This window comes from Ischnura elegans, chromosome 7 (assembly GCF_921293095.1).
Source record: "Ischnura elegans chromosome 7, ioIscEleg1.1, whole genome shotgun sequence".
NCBI classification, from domain to species: Eukaryota; Metazoa; Arthropoda; class Insecta; order Odonata; family Coenagrionidae; genus Ischnura; species Ischnura elegans.
In genome coordinates, this window is record NC_060252.1 from 96,726,868 (window position 1) to 96,739,868 (window position 13,001).

Here is a 13,001-nt window from a genome sequence, read left to right on the forward strand (position 1 = left end):
GGAGAGCACGAAGGTCCTGTGCCGTGTGGACAGATTCTGGGAAAGGCTGACCAAGGAAGCTATTTTGATTCGAACGACGACTAACACCATGAATTGCGATGCTGGTTACGCCCTAAGCAACTCCTGGAAACCGGTGCTTAAATACGTCAGCGAGGCCCGGAAAAAAAGGCGGTAAAAGGCGGACCAATCACAAGTCACCTGACCAGGAGCCCATACTATATAAGTCGGATCACTCAACTCGAAGACAAGCCCTGATGACGATGGACGACACGACCATCGAAACGTCGGCAGAGATGGAGAACCTCACCCGGTGGGAAACCAGAAACAACTTCAACATCATCATACGCCGAGAAAACCTCAGATCTTTCTTTGTATCAAAAATGAGTCACGGCTTTCGGGCGTTCCTCCACGTTGTGCTGTCCACAGGAGACAACAGTTTCTCCAACCATCCCGATGGCGTCTTCAGGTCAGAAGTGGCTTCGGGTGGATGGATGAAGAAACTGTCGTCACCTACGGAAAACACAACGCGGAGTAATGCTCGAAAGCCGAGACTTACATGGAGATACGTTGCGGAAATATTAGATCCAATATGTATCAAATTTTATGATCGAAATAATTAAATAATTATAATTCATTAGAGAAGAGTGAAAAAATTACGAAAGAAATTAAAAAGGCATGTACTCCCTCTAGCAATAGCTTCGTAGTAGTTCTAAGTGCCCCTCCCATCATAGTGTCCTACCTTAACCCAACATAACCCAATTGTTTCTTATAAGTAACATCAACAATTTATAAATGTTCAGCTCTATTCAAGAAAGATTTAAACTATGCGTTCTTTTGTACTGTGAAGTCTAATGTCCAAATTTGTAACTGCCACAATAATTATGATTGAGCGGAAAATTTTCACTTTTTTAAAAATGAGAAGTCTTGAAATTTAATTTCTCCCAGTAACAGCTCTGGCTTAGAAAGTATAAAACGATTTAATGAGTTACGACATAAAATTCAAAAGGATGTAGGGCACACTTGAGATGAACTCTCACCCGAGGCAATCTCTAACCTCTTAAGCCACTGTACATTAGATTCTGAGAAAAATCAATATTTTCACAGTCCACCTTCGGTTTGCCCTTGAAAATCAGTAATGTATTTTAATACCGTCTCAAATAACTTTCTAACTGCAAAGCAATGAACCTCTATTATATACGGAACACATCAGTAAAAAAGCCTCTTTCGACTTCATTAGCAGAGGTAAACTTATATTTGCCCTCAGCTTACGTAGATATTTTGATTATAATATTTTTCACAGCCCCCTTACGATTTTACGTGAACGAGAAGTTGAGAAAAAAATTAATGACTTCCGTCATTCATGACGTCCATCATCGATTTTTTTTGTTATGCAAAGTTTCTTTAAATTCTACGTGTACTGTTTCATCTCAGCATGATTGGATTCCAGATAATTGCCCCCATAACCTTGCGGGAGATAAAACTATAAACGTTGGTTCGATCATTGATAGTTACTTTTTACGCTCGGATGATCCATATTCCGTTCTTTAAGGGTCGATAGTTTGCGTCCATTGTTTGAATTTTGCGGAAGTGATTTGAACAGAAATTTCACGTAAACTGAATGCTGCTCATAAAACTACGGAAGAGTACCGTAGCCTCATGATGGATAATAACTGTCAATAATTCGAGAACAACTGTCGATAGGTGGCGGTTAGGGAATAATAGGTCGTTCAAACCTACATGTAAGCGCTTCCTTGTTATCTGAAGGAACTTGGAATGCATTCTTCCTTGCGGTAGCCCAATGAAACTAGGGTGGTGGCTATTCATAAAAAAAGAGAATAATTACTGGGAGAAAATCTCTCGTATGGAAAAAAATAGGAAATATATTTTCATTGTAAATTCGAAGTATTTTCTTCTAATTGTGCATCATAAGCCGAGGATAAAAAGACTTGAGTTTTCCATTAATTTATTTTATGAAAATTGTAATAAAAATTAGGTATTTTAATTCGAAAAGCTCCTTTAATAATGTAAAATAATTATTACAACAAGCTAAAAATAGAAAATCAATTATAACTTAACAATGGGATTGGGAATAAAATTTCATTTAAGTCGCTTTCACCATCAGAATCGTAAAGGAGAACGCAAAGTGCTCACAGCTTATCTTTGTAGAGTTATTATGGAGTAATTTACAGCAGAAATTGAGATTAAAATCAAGTTATTTCTATTCAAAAACGACAATGATAAGCTTAGTATCAATTGAACATGCACCTTCATTCTCAACATTTAGCGTAACATTATCCTGTTTTCTATCATGATTATCATATTCGGGATCAAAACGTTACTTAGCAAAACATGCAAATATCATTTGTTTTGAGATGCTAAGTCACTGCAGAATCTGCTTAAAGAGGTTGGTCTGAGAAACTAAATACTTAATACATCCATAAAAATTTCGAAATCTTCTCCTGTGACTACTTACTGTGTGTACAGCGGGAACTATAGTCTGGAATTTCATTCGAAAATACCAATTTTTGCGCAATTTCTCATGTTTTTACGAAGCCCTCGACGCTGAGTAATGCGAGTTTCGTTTCTGGGCTTCTACCACGTTGTTCAACTCCTGATGACGACAGTTTCGCGGGCAATACCACCAGCATCTCAAGGTAAAAAGTTCAGGAAGCCCGGAAACTACTGTCGCATCTTCGGAGATATTTTCCAAAAAAGTTTTTAAAAGGTTGATTTAAACCACAATGTGTACGAATTTTTGACCAAAATATTATATAAGGTTCGCTGCATCTAAAGAATTGTGATACAAACAAAATTTAGGCTCGTCATTGCACTACGGGCTTAGGAAGCGAATGCTATTTTAAGCTAGTCGGTCATTAAATAAATTGAAATGGTGTGCAAGGTTGCTTAACTCGAAGGATAGGGGAAAGTTGCAAAAATATATAAATCGAACAGCATAAATTCTCAGTATGTAGACACATTCTATCTTATATCTATATCTAATCTCAAAGGATGACGTATCTGTTGGCAAAATTATTTATATTACACATGGAAAAAATATTTGCCCTAAATTGCGCAGAAGAAAGCCTATATTCTTCCACGCCTAAGTTGGTAGAAAATCCAGGCGGCTCGGTTAGGAGCGCAAATGGCAATCGTCAAGCATGTCGAAGGCAGGCCAGAATCGCCCGCGTTACGAGGAGGCGATAGGTACGTCATGAATCATGTGACGCTAGGCGGATGGATTTTCCCAAGGCTTCTTCGTTACATATGCGAAATAAACAGAGGGGAGTTAGTGAGGTTTCTTGAGTGATTCTAGGGATGGAGAATTTGCTGCGTGGTATACAGAAAATTATCCGTGAAGAGAACAATCGCTATTTCATTCTTAAGGCGCCCGTAGTACTTTGGGAGGCGCTGGTGTTTAAGTAATTAGGACCTGAATTGGATGGATGAGGCAGATACTTTGAGGAGATCCATTATGAGATATGAAGTGAAACACTTTGCACTTTCCACATAAATTTTTTTATCAAACTACAGTCGACATGTTTCGCGGCACTGCAGCATGTCGACTGTAGTTTAATAAAAAAAATTATGTGGAAAGTGCAAAGTGTTTCACTTCATATCTAATTAGGGCCTACTTATGTCCCGACAGTTTATCGGAAGCGTAAGCCCTTTTCCCATATGGATCTCCTTGAATTAAATTTTCTTCATACTCGGGAAATTAAATCTGATCTTCAAAATTGCAGTAAACGAATAAATAACGCACGGCTTACAAAATTTCCGTTGATGTTATCCTTACTCTACCTGCATCATCCAATTCATTGGCCGCGATTCAGTCTCGGGCATACAGTCTCGCATATTTTATAAAACCTTCAAGTAGCCGCCACTGACTCTGATATTCTCACGTGATTAATGGTGATTGTGCTATGTTACTAATGGTGATCATCCTTTGAGATTAAAAGATATAAGCTCTTATAAAAAAAATTTTTTTAAAAACCAGCCTTTATATTTAGATTACAGGGGATGAGCAACGTTTATATATGACACAAAGCAAAAAAACTCAGTGACCCCGAAAAACCAAAAGTGACGTATTAAAAAAGTCACTATATTTATTAAATTTTCAGTGAATGGTAAGCCCCCTATGTTTCAAAATGCCACCCCTATGCTTTTAAATGCCTACCCCTATGTTAAAAATGCCACGAAACACGAAAATCGACCATTTGGAACTTCTTAGATCAAAAACATGTTTTGGGGGGGTTGACTGGGGGGTGGTTAAAGGGGGGTTGGAGAGAAAAAGTTATATTTTCATGTATTGCCATCGGAAATGAAGAAGTGTGCAAAATTTCAGCGTTTTTGCTTCACAGGAAGTGAGTCAAATTTGAGTTACAAGATTTGTACCAGACAAACAAACAGACAGGTTGGTGAGTTGATATAAAGACTGTAAAAATGTGTGTACATACTGAGAATTTTTGCTGTTCGATTTTTATATTTTGGTAGCTTTTCTCTGTCCTTCGAGTTAAGCAACTGGCTACTTGCACACACTATTTTAAAAACCCTTAGCAGCGAATGAAATTGAGCTTGATACGGGAAAGAGTTCATTCCAGTAGTACAATTGATACGTGCGTGAATTATATCTCCAACAAAAATAGAATTATAAATATAATAATCATAATTTAATTGATTTACTCCTACATTTTGTTTTTACATCTAAACACAAAAAAAAACAATAGAAGGAGCTTTAGGTGGTCTCCAAGGTCATAGGACCAGAATTAAGCCACCATCAAATAACAAAATGTATGCCAATAAAAACATAACAATGCAGTAAACGATACATGAGTGTTTTAAATAAATAACATCAAAATAAATCTTCAATAATTTCTTGCGAGAAAAGCCAGTCTTCAGCAAGTCTTAACATTACATTTGAGGATTTGTTTTTTTTTTATTCTAGCGGGCAGTAAATGAAATAACTTTGGCCCCATGAAAAGAAAACAGCGTTTATATAATGATAACTTAGGTCTGTTTGCTACTATAAATGACAGTTATAATGCAAGACATTAATTAGGAATTGTGTATTTCATACGTGCAAAAATTATTTTGATGAGAACACACTCAATCATAGATATAACCCGATTGGGAAGGATATGTAATGGTAGAACTCAACCCAAAATGACAGGCGAGTAAATGTCGTACATTTAGGGTGGAGTGTGGGCACTATTCCTTTCCATGAGCCACCTCGCATTTCGAGGATTTTGTACGGAGGTGTCCGAAGGCTTCGACCTACCTTTGAACCCAGTACTCCTCGTTTAATGACCATACGCTCGATCCATTAGGTTACCCTGCTACCGTCCCCACTTAAAGAGAACAAGCCACTTAAATGGCAGAAAAATAATGCATACAGGCTTACAAAAATCACACAGAACACGTTCATTCTCAATCTACTGATTCGTTACTATCATTGGTTACGAATTCATTTCACATTTTAATTATATAAGGCATTCGCTAGACCATTGTCGTTTTTGAAGGTAAATTAAATATCGTGATCAAGATCGAGATGGTGAAAGGTAAGGAACTACTAATCCTACCCTGAATATGTAAATTTCACACGACTGTGGCTTAGTCTGGGGTGAATTCTACCCTAACCTAACCAAACAAATCTCCTTCACCCCCTCACATTTTCTAAAATTAATATTTTCTTTGCAAAAGTGAATCGTGTATACCTTATCTACACACGGAATCATTACGTATCATTCTTTGTAATCATTTGGTAAAACCAAGCTTTTTTTCCGTGACTTCTTTTCACAAAAATTGGGTACCTCATGAGTATATTTCTAGGCTTCCCCAGCTATTCATTTTTCTTGGTCCAAAACCCTTAGCAGAGAATGAAATTGAGCGTGATTCAGGAAAGAGTTCATTGCAGTCGTACAATTGATACGTACCTATGTGAATAATATCTCCAAAAAATCATAAGTTATAACGCAAGACATTGTAGTAGAAGTCTAGCACTTGAATCATTCATTCTTTAATGGTGCCTTGTGCGGAATGTTTCAGGTACATGCGTAAGAACAAGCTCCTGTCTTTCTTCTCAAATTTTAAGTAATACACAGGTTTTGGAACAACTTACATCACGCACTTTTAAAAGGTTAGGTTTAAAAGGAAAAAGTTCCGAAAAGGTTAAAGAAATTGGCGATCACTCAGCCATATTTATCTTCGACGCCAAAATTTACTTCCACTACGCTTAGCAAGATTTCTGTTTGAAAGGGCATAGCCGGATAAGAAGTTGAAAAGTCCCCCCTCCGGGATTTTTCCCGTTCTCGGGGTATGCGATTTGGGATCAAATAGGACAAACCTCCCCACATTTTCAGCCCACTAGATGCCCACCAGGGCCGACTAGATCGAAAATACGATTTTCACTCTTTTTTAAATATCTCAGTAATTAATTCATATTTTTTAATGCAGTTTGCGGAATTTGAAACCTTATTTAATGGAGCAGATTTCCAATTGTTTTCAAGAACTTTGTGCGGGACAAAAAGATATGGCGTCGATTTGAAAATTTCTAATGCATGTTTTCGTAAAATATTCTTGAGAGGGCCAAAAAGAAAAAACTTTTTCTGGAGTTGTCTTTTAATACCTTTCGGCTGGCGTATTGAAAATAATACTTTTAGGTGGTGGAACATCGCGAAAAATGAGATTAAAAATATGCGATTTTGGCCATTTGGCTCTATGCTCTGGCCCTCCATAACACCCCTTTTTATTTATTATAGTATTCTACCGATTAAGGTGCGCACCACAGGGAGAGAATTGTATGGATACTGGTGCCAAAAATGGCTTCTCGACCCTTGAAAACCCCCGAGTGAGCTAAAAAGAATTTCCCGGCCTCCAACCCCCCTCCGTCATTCCTTTCAAACGATTGAATAGGTTTGATTTTACCGTAATAAACGCACCATGGGAATTTATTGAACTTCCTCAATGTCCTTAGCAGATATGAATTCTTTGAAATTACCTCACCTACGCTAAACCATTAGGATTTCATGATAAGTTAATGACAGCTGTTTGCTGAAATGAAAAAAAATTATGGTTTTCAACTTTTTCCCAGTTGGCATACAAATAAAAAAATCTGGTGAACGGTAACTAGCTGAACAGATGAATTTTCGGTGAATTTTTACCATACAACTTTATATTGACCCCAGGATATCAATGAAAATCGGTCTTGAAAGGTTATTTATCATCCTCTGAATATTCATTGAATCATGCATGTTATTATATTGTCCGTCAAAACAATTCTAGTTAAAAATTACGGCTTGTCTTGCGATTTTATCTTGGTACTACCCATTGGATAAATAATAAATTGTTGCTGCTATATGAGCTCAGCTCCCTATTCTTCTATTTCCATTACCACAGTCACATCAATATCTCAATATGCTGCCTCATACGATGCCATTCGCTTTAAGTATATTCTAAATAAAAATTATAGTTCGATATATTTTAATGATATTTTTCCTTAATATTACTATTACCTAGCCGTCTTAATTTAGCCACGAATTACAATTTATTCAATTCTTTAGTCGTTAATTGAGCTCGCTTGCCTTTCAACGTCGGCATCAGCACGCTGAACTCTAAATCATCTTCTGAATATGACAAAACATCCCGAAATCATCTATCCAGAATCAAAATGTCACCCTTTTTCATGAAATTTTTCATTGGATATGCCGATTGCAAGATTGATTTTAGAGAATCGGTATCATTTTGATTGGCCAAAAAAGGTCCGGGAATGTCAACCACAACCCATCAAGGGTAAAAATAGGAATTGGTTTACAAAGGGGAACTAGTACTTTCCATGTTTTCCGGTTTGGAACTTGAAAAGAAAAACTATCAGCATTTGAGTAACTGACCTAATATCCGAATTTCTCGTAGACGTTAACACACTACGTAACTCTGTTACTTAATCCAATGACAAACCAGTATAAGTTCGCGTACAATCAGTTCTCTAGAAAATGGAAGTCACTAAGTTTCGCCGTCAAATTACGGTTAGATAAATATGCGACTTTGTCCACAAATTGACGAATTTTAGAAACATGCAAGGAAATACTTATGCAGTAGATACGGAAAGAGGGAATTTCATAGGTAAAAACCGCTTATCATGGAGATAACCTTTACAGATCACATTTACGAAAGGAATGATCAACCTCCCCTCACCTGCAATCTAGCTTCTACGGGAACAGGATGGAGATAATTTGTAGCGGTATATCCATAAATGAAACAACACTTGTGCGTAAATACAACGCGGGGAAAACTCAAATCGAGCTCATTTTCTTAATCTATATTCTTACATTCCGGCAGTTTTCGGAGGCCCTGAAGCCATTTTCGGCACCAGTATCGGTACAATTCTCTCCCTGTGGTGCGCACCTTAATCACCTATAAATAAAAAGGGGTGTTATGGAGGGCCAGAGCATGGAGCCAAATGGCCAAAATCGCATATTTTTAATCGCATTTTTCGCGATGTTCCACCACCTAAAAGTATTATTTTCAATACGCCAGCCGAAAGGTATTAAAAAGCACCTCCGGAAAGCGTTTTTCCTTTTTGGCCCTCTCAAGAATATTTTACGAAAACATGCATTAGAAATTTTCAAATCGACGCCATAATTTTTTGTCCCGCACAAAGTTCTTGAAAACAATTGGACATCTGCTCCATTAAATAAGGTTTCAAATTCCGCAAACCGCATTAAAAAATATGAATTAATAACCGATATATTTAAAAAAGAGTGAAAATCGTATTTTCGATCTAGCCGGCCCTGGTGCGCATCTAGCGGGCTGGAAATGTAGGGAGGTTCGTCCTATTTGATCCCAAATCGCATACTCCAAGTTCGGGAAAAATCCCGGAGGGGGGACTTTTCAACTTCTTATCCGGCTATGCCCTTTCCGCAACGGCTAAAATCAAAAACTTTCACAATCACAGAACTGACTACGTCACCCAGCTTCCGCAGGTATTGAATAACGCTGTCTTACAACGTTACACGTTAAAACTGTACCTTACAAATTCCTGTAAATGACGGAAACACATTCATAATAACTCTTTGTTGATTGAACTTCTTAAGCGGGAGTTCTCATCGCCCCTTGAAGGTAGGAAATACAATATCAGTTCGCTTGACAAATATGTGTAGGTACTCTGACATCTAACATGCATTCGCTCTTCAAAGTAATATCTGTAATACTCTCATGCGTCTGCAAGTGCTTTAATCAACGGAAAGAGAACTGTTAAACAGGATGAGTACCTTACATCGTATTTCTATCAACTAACAATGAATATGAGAAACAGATAACTCAAATTCTGGAGTTACTCAAATAGTTGCATCATCCTATAACAGGTATCTCAAATCCTAGAGTAACCCAACCGGTTGCATCATCCTGAAAGAAGCTCTTTTTTCTTCACGTATCTTCGATTGCTACAAATTAAAACCGTCGCTTTGCCGTACTAAGAATATTGTTATTCAACCAACTAGGTCACCAACCTGTCTACAAAATCCAAGGATGAACAAGATTTTGCGTTGCATTTCAAATATTTCATTTTATATCGCAGATATATACCCACTGTCACTGGCACTGTAGGAGGGCATTACTTAAATAGGTGAACAAAATAAAAATCAAAAACACCCATTGAATCACGGATAACCAGCAGTTAAAACGATTGCGTGTATCTTCAAGTTCTCTGGCCAAAAATTCAACCACTGCGAAAAGCGATAATTTGGACATCGTAGGTACTTTTCACAATCACGTGTTCTCAGATATAACTATGAAGTTCTTTACGATACTCAAAGAAATACCTTCTAAGATCATCGATAAAACACTTTGATTGCAACCCAATGTAAACAACACGACCTGGCTTGCATAGATAGCCTTTATCAGCGGAAGTAGCAATGTTTTCTTTGCACATACCACGCTCTGATTGTATTGCCACCGCGAAATAGATTTTACTCAAGATGACCATTGCGCAGCACTGAGATTTAATATATCAAATGACTTAAAAATTCATTTGCTTACTTCCGACTGTGCAGAAACTGAACTGAATCGGAAAAAAACGAGTAAATTGGTCAATTTTTCGAAAATTTCGAAGCATAGAAATTATTTTAGTCATTTTAAGCGACAACAATAGAAGGGCAACAACCAGGAGAAATTGATTTTTACAAATAATCACATTTATTTCTTAAAATTTTTTAAATATTTGGCTAAAACAATGAAAACGTTTAACATTTTTCGCGACCCGGCACCACGGCGAACTTTAGCATCACGTTTTCTTTCCAAATGCTTCGTTCTGGGTGAAGTGCAATCGCGAAAAAGTTTTTTTCAGAACATAAGAAGTCGGGCGCACTGAGATTGAAGTTATTAAAGAAATAAAAAACAATTAATCCCTATATTACAGGCATTGTGGAACTTGGAAAAATTTTACAGGAACTTGTATTTGAAAGGACGGGACTTGCCTAAGAATTCTCATTGAAATCGTCTTCAATTGACAAAATTTCTCAAGCACTTTTTGCAGCTCAATTTTCACATTAACCAACACATTCCTCGAAATTGTAAGACCATCTAAACAAGACAAGCCCGAAAATTCCTTTTATCTGTCACAAGTGGTTTAAAAAACTGGCTCAAATCAAAATACAAAATGCTAATCAAAAAAGTCTAACTGCTGTAGTTGTTTTGGCTTTGAACAAGAAATACCATTCCTCAAGTCTTCTCAGGATTGTCACCCGTTCGTTGTATGATACGTACTGATTTTCTCGCATAATATGTAGTAAAAATTGTATAAATATTCTATAGTAATTTCAAATGAATTAAAACATTGGTATGCCACTATTAACAATTACAACAATCAGGTTACTCCTGATCAACCGGAGAGGTAAAGGTAATTCGAATAAAAAGGAGGATTTCTATCACATTTTATTTTCTTTACGGGGTATAAAATTGCGATGCGAGGAATCTCATTTTTAAGAAAATAAAAACGATAGAACTCCTCCTTTCTTACCGAATTACCTAGATCTTTCCGGCCGGTGAGGAGTAACTTGGTTGCTGTGATTGTTTATAGTTACATCTCAAAGTTTTTTTGCTCTGTCATGCTTATTCAACCCTTATGACAATGGACGAGATGTCCGTTGACACGTTGGTGATACACAATGAATTAGTCCCATGAAAGTTCATAAAAGACTTCACGCAATTAAATTTCCAGGAAAATATTGATTTTTATTTTTAAAACCATATTTAACATAACGGACCTACGAAATATCTAAAATTAAAAACGACTTATGACGGGGGAAAAAGTTGGAAGAGCTCAAATTACGTAGAAATTTCTTGAGGCACGGATAAACTTTCACGAAAACAAAAACCCTCTTCTTATTCACGACTAAAGTAGTAGTAGTAGTATTTAAATTTAGGGTGCGTCGACGGCTAGGTCATTTCGCACCACTACTGTGTCATTTAATTCCAAAACTTATGTAGAAAGAGAGCCACTGCGTATGTCTTCGTACAAAGAGTGAGCACAATTAGATTTTATTAAAAGATTTATTTCTTTGAGGAACTGAAATGTATAATTTAAGTTGGTAGGGTGGTCTCCTAAAAGGGCTTCTAGGTCTCCCCTAGATTATTCCGTCTTCGCGCGTCGCGGTACTTAACACAATCTATCAGGATATGTCTAACATACGACTGTCTATTCACGACTAAATTATGCGATGGAACAAAATTTTTAAAAAGTTAGTCCGAAGCGACCCTCACCTCAACACCGGCGACTCCCACCGACGCCGCCCCAGACCGCCGATCGCCCCGGCCCGGCACAACAAAACTCCTCGTCGTTCGCGAAACACGTGAGAGAGAGTCGCGCGCACAAGAGAGAATTGACACCTCCCGACTGCGGCTGTGGCTCGCGTTAAACTGATCGCGTCCGCGTCGTAATCCCCGCTTCGGGACCTCCGTTCGACCCTGACTGAGTCCGAGGCACAACTTGGGCCGACTTCGGAGGGACGGATGAAGAAGAGAAAGGGGAGGGGGAGCCTGGATTATGAGAACCGGGAGGGAAAGGGGTATGGAGGAGAGAGGGGTAGATGGTTCCCCCTCCCCCCTTCGTGGGGAATGAGGGGGGTGTTTTGGTCGGAGACTGCGCACTCCATTCCTTTTGCTGCCTGCTCCCTCCATTCGATAACCTCTCCCCCGACCAAGGGATCTACTACTACGTTGAGGAGGCCCCATTCTGTCCCGCGGAAGCTTGATTTTTGTCTCCGTTTTGAGAGCGATTTCATACTAGCATCCCCGATTCCATGCCCCATTCATTCCTTAACCCTATTATGCCCGAGTGGGTCAATTTGACCCAATATGACCATCTTCTATATTATTTTTACTGTATAGATACCTTTTTCTCAACTTATACGCTACCAAACTCTACAAATGAAGTACCAAAATGTACAAAATTTATCAGAGAACATGCGACGGCATATCTTACTACCTAAATATTGCTATTGTTTCCTAAAATTGGTTTTTAAATAATTTAAAAAAAAAAACAAAAAAACAAAAAAAGCAAAATAAAATCAAAAACCGGTAAATATTCCTGACGTTAACGGCGCACAAACTGATACATTTGTAGTTGTTCAACAATTTCTATGGTGTTATGGGAAACTAGCTTCCAAAAATTTGTGAATAGATATCACTTTTCGTCTGATGGGTTTGGGAGGTACAATGAATTTCAATGGTATCACGTTAAAAAAAAATAGTGACATTTGACAAAAAATCAGTATAAAACACAACGTTAAATTGAATACAAAGGAACAGTAGAAAGGCTTCAATTGAATGTGATAGTCTGGATCAAAATAACCCATCCCGGCGTGGCAAGTATAGGTGATGAAAAAAAAATAGAAAAAAAATAATAATAATATCAATCTTAACTTTTACGCAGTGGTAAACCAAACTAAATGATGAGAAGTCATTAAATATGTCTAAGATTTTCTTCCTATCAGCATAAATATTCTATTTTG

At 37.6% G+C, this 13,001-nt stretch overlaps 1 long non-coding RNA gene across 1 annotated transcript in view; it reads right to left on the bottom strand.

Annotated features, from left to right (window-relative positions):
• Positions 1 to 11,964, bottom strand: part of LOC124162009 — an 84,601-nt gene extending 72,637 nt beyond the window's left edge. The window contains exon 1 of the long non-coding RNA XR_006865462.1: positions 11,752 to 11,964. This is a non-coding gene — a long non-coding RNA (uncharacterized LOC124162009). The remainder of the gene's footprint in view (positions 1 to 11,751) is intronic.
• Between the last annotated feature and the right edge of the window lie 1,037 nt (positions 11,965 to 13,001).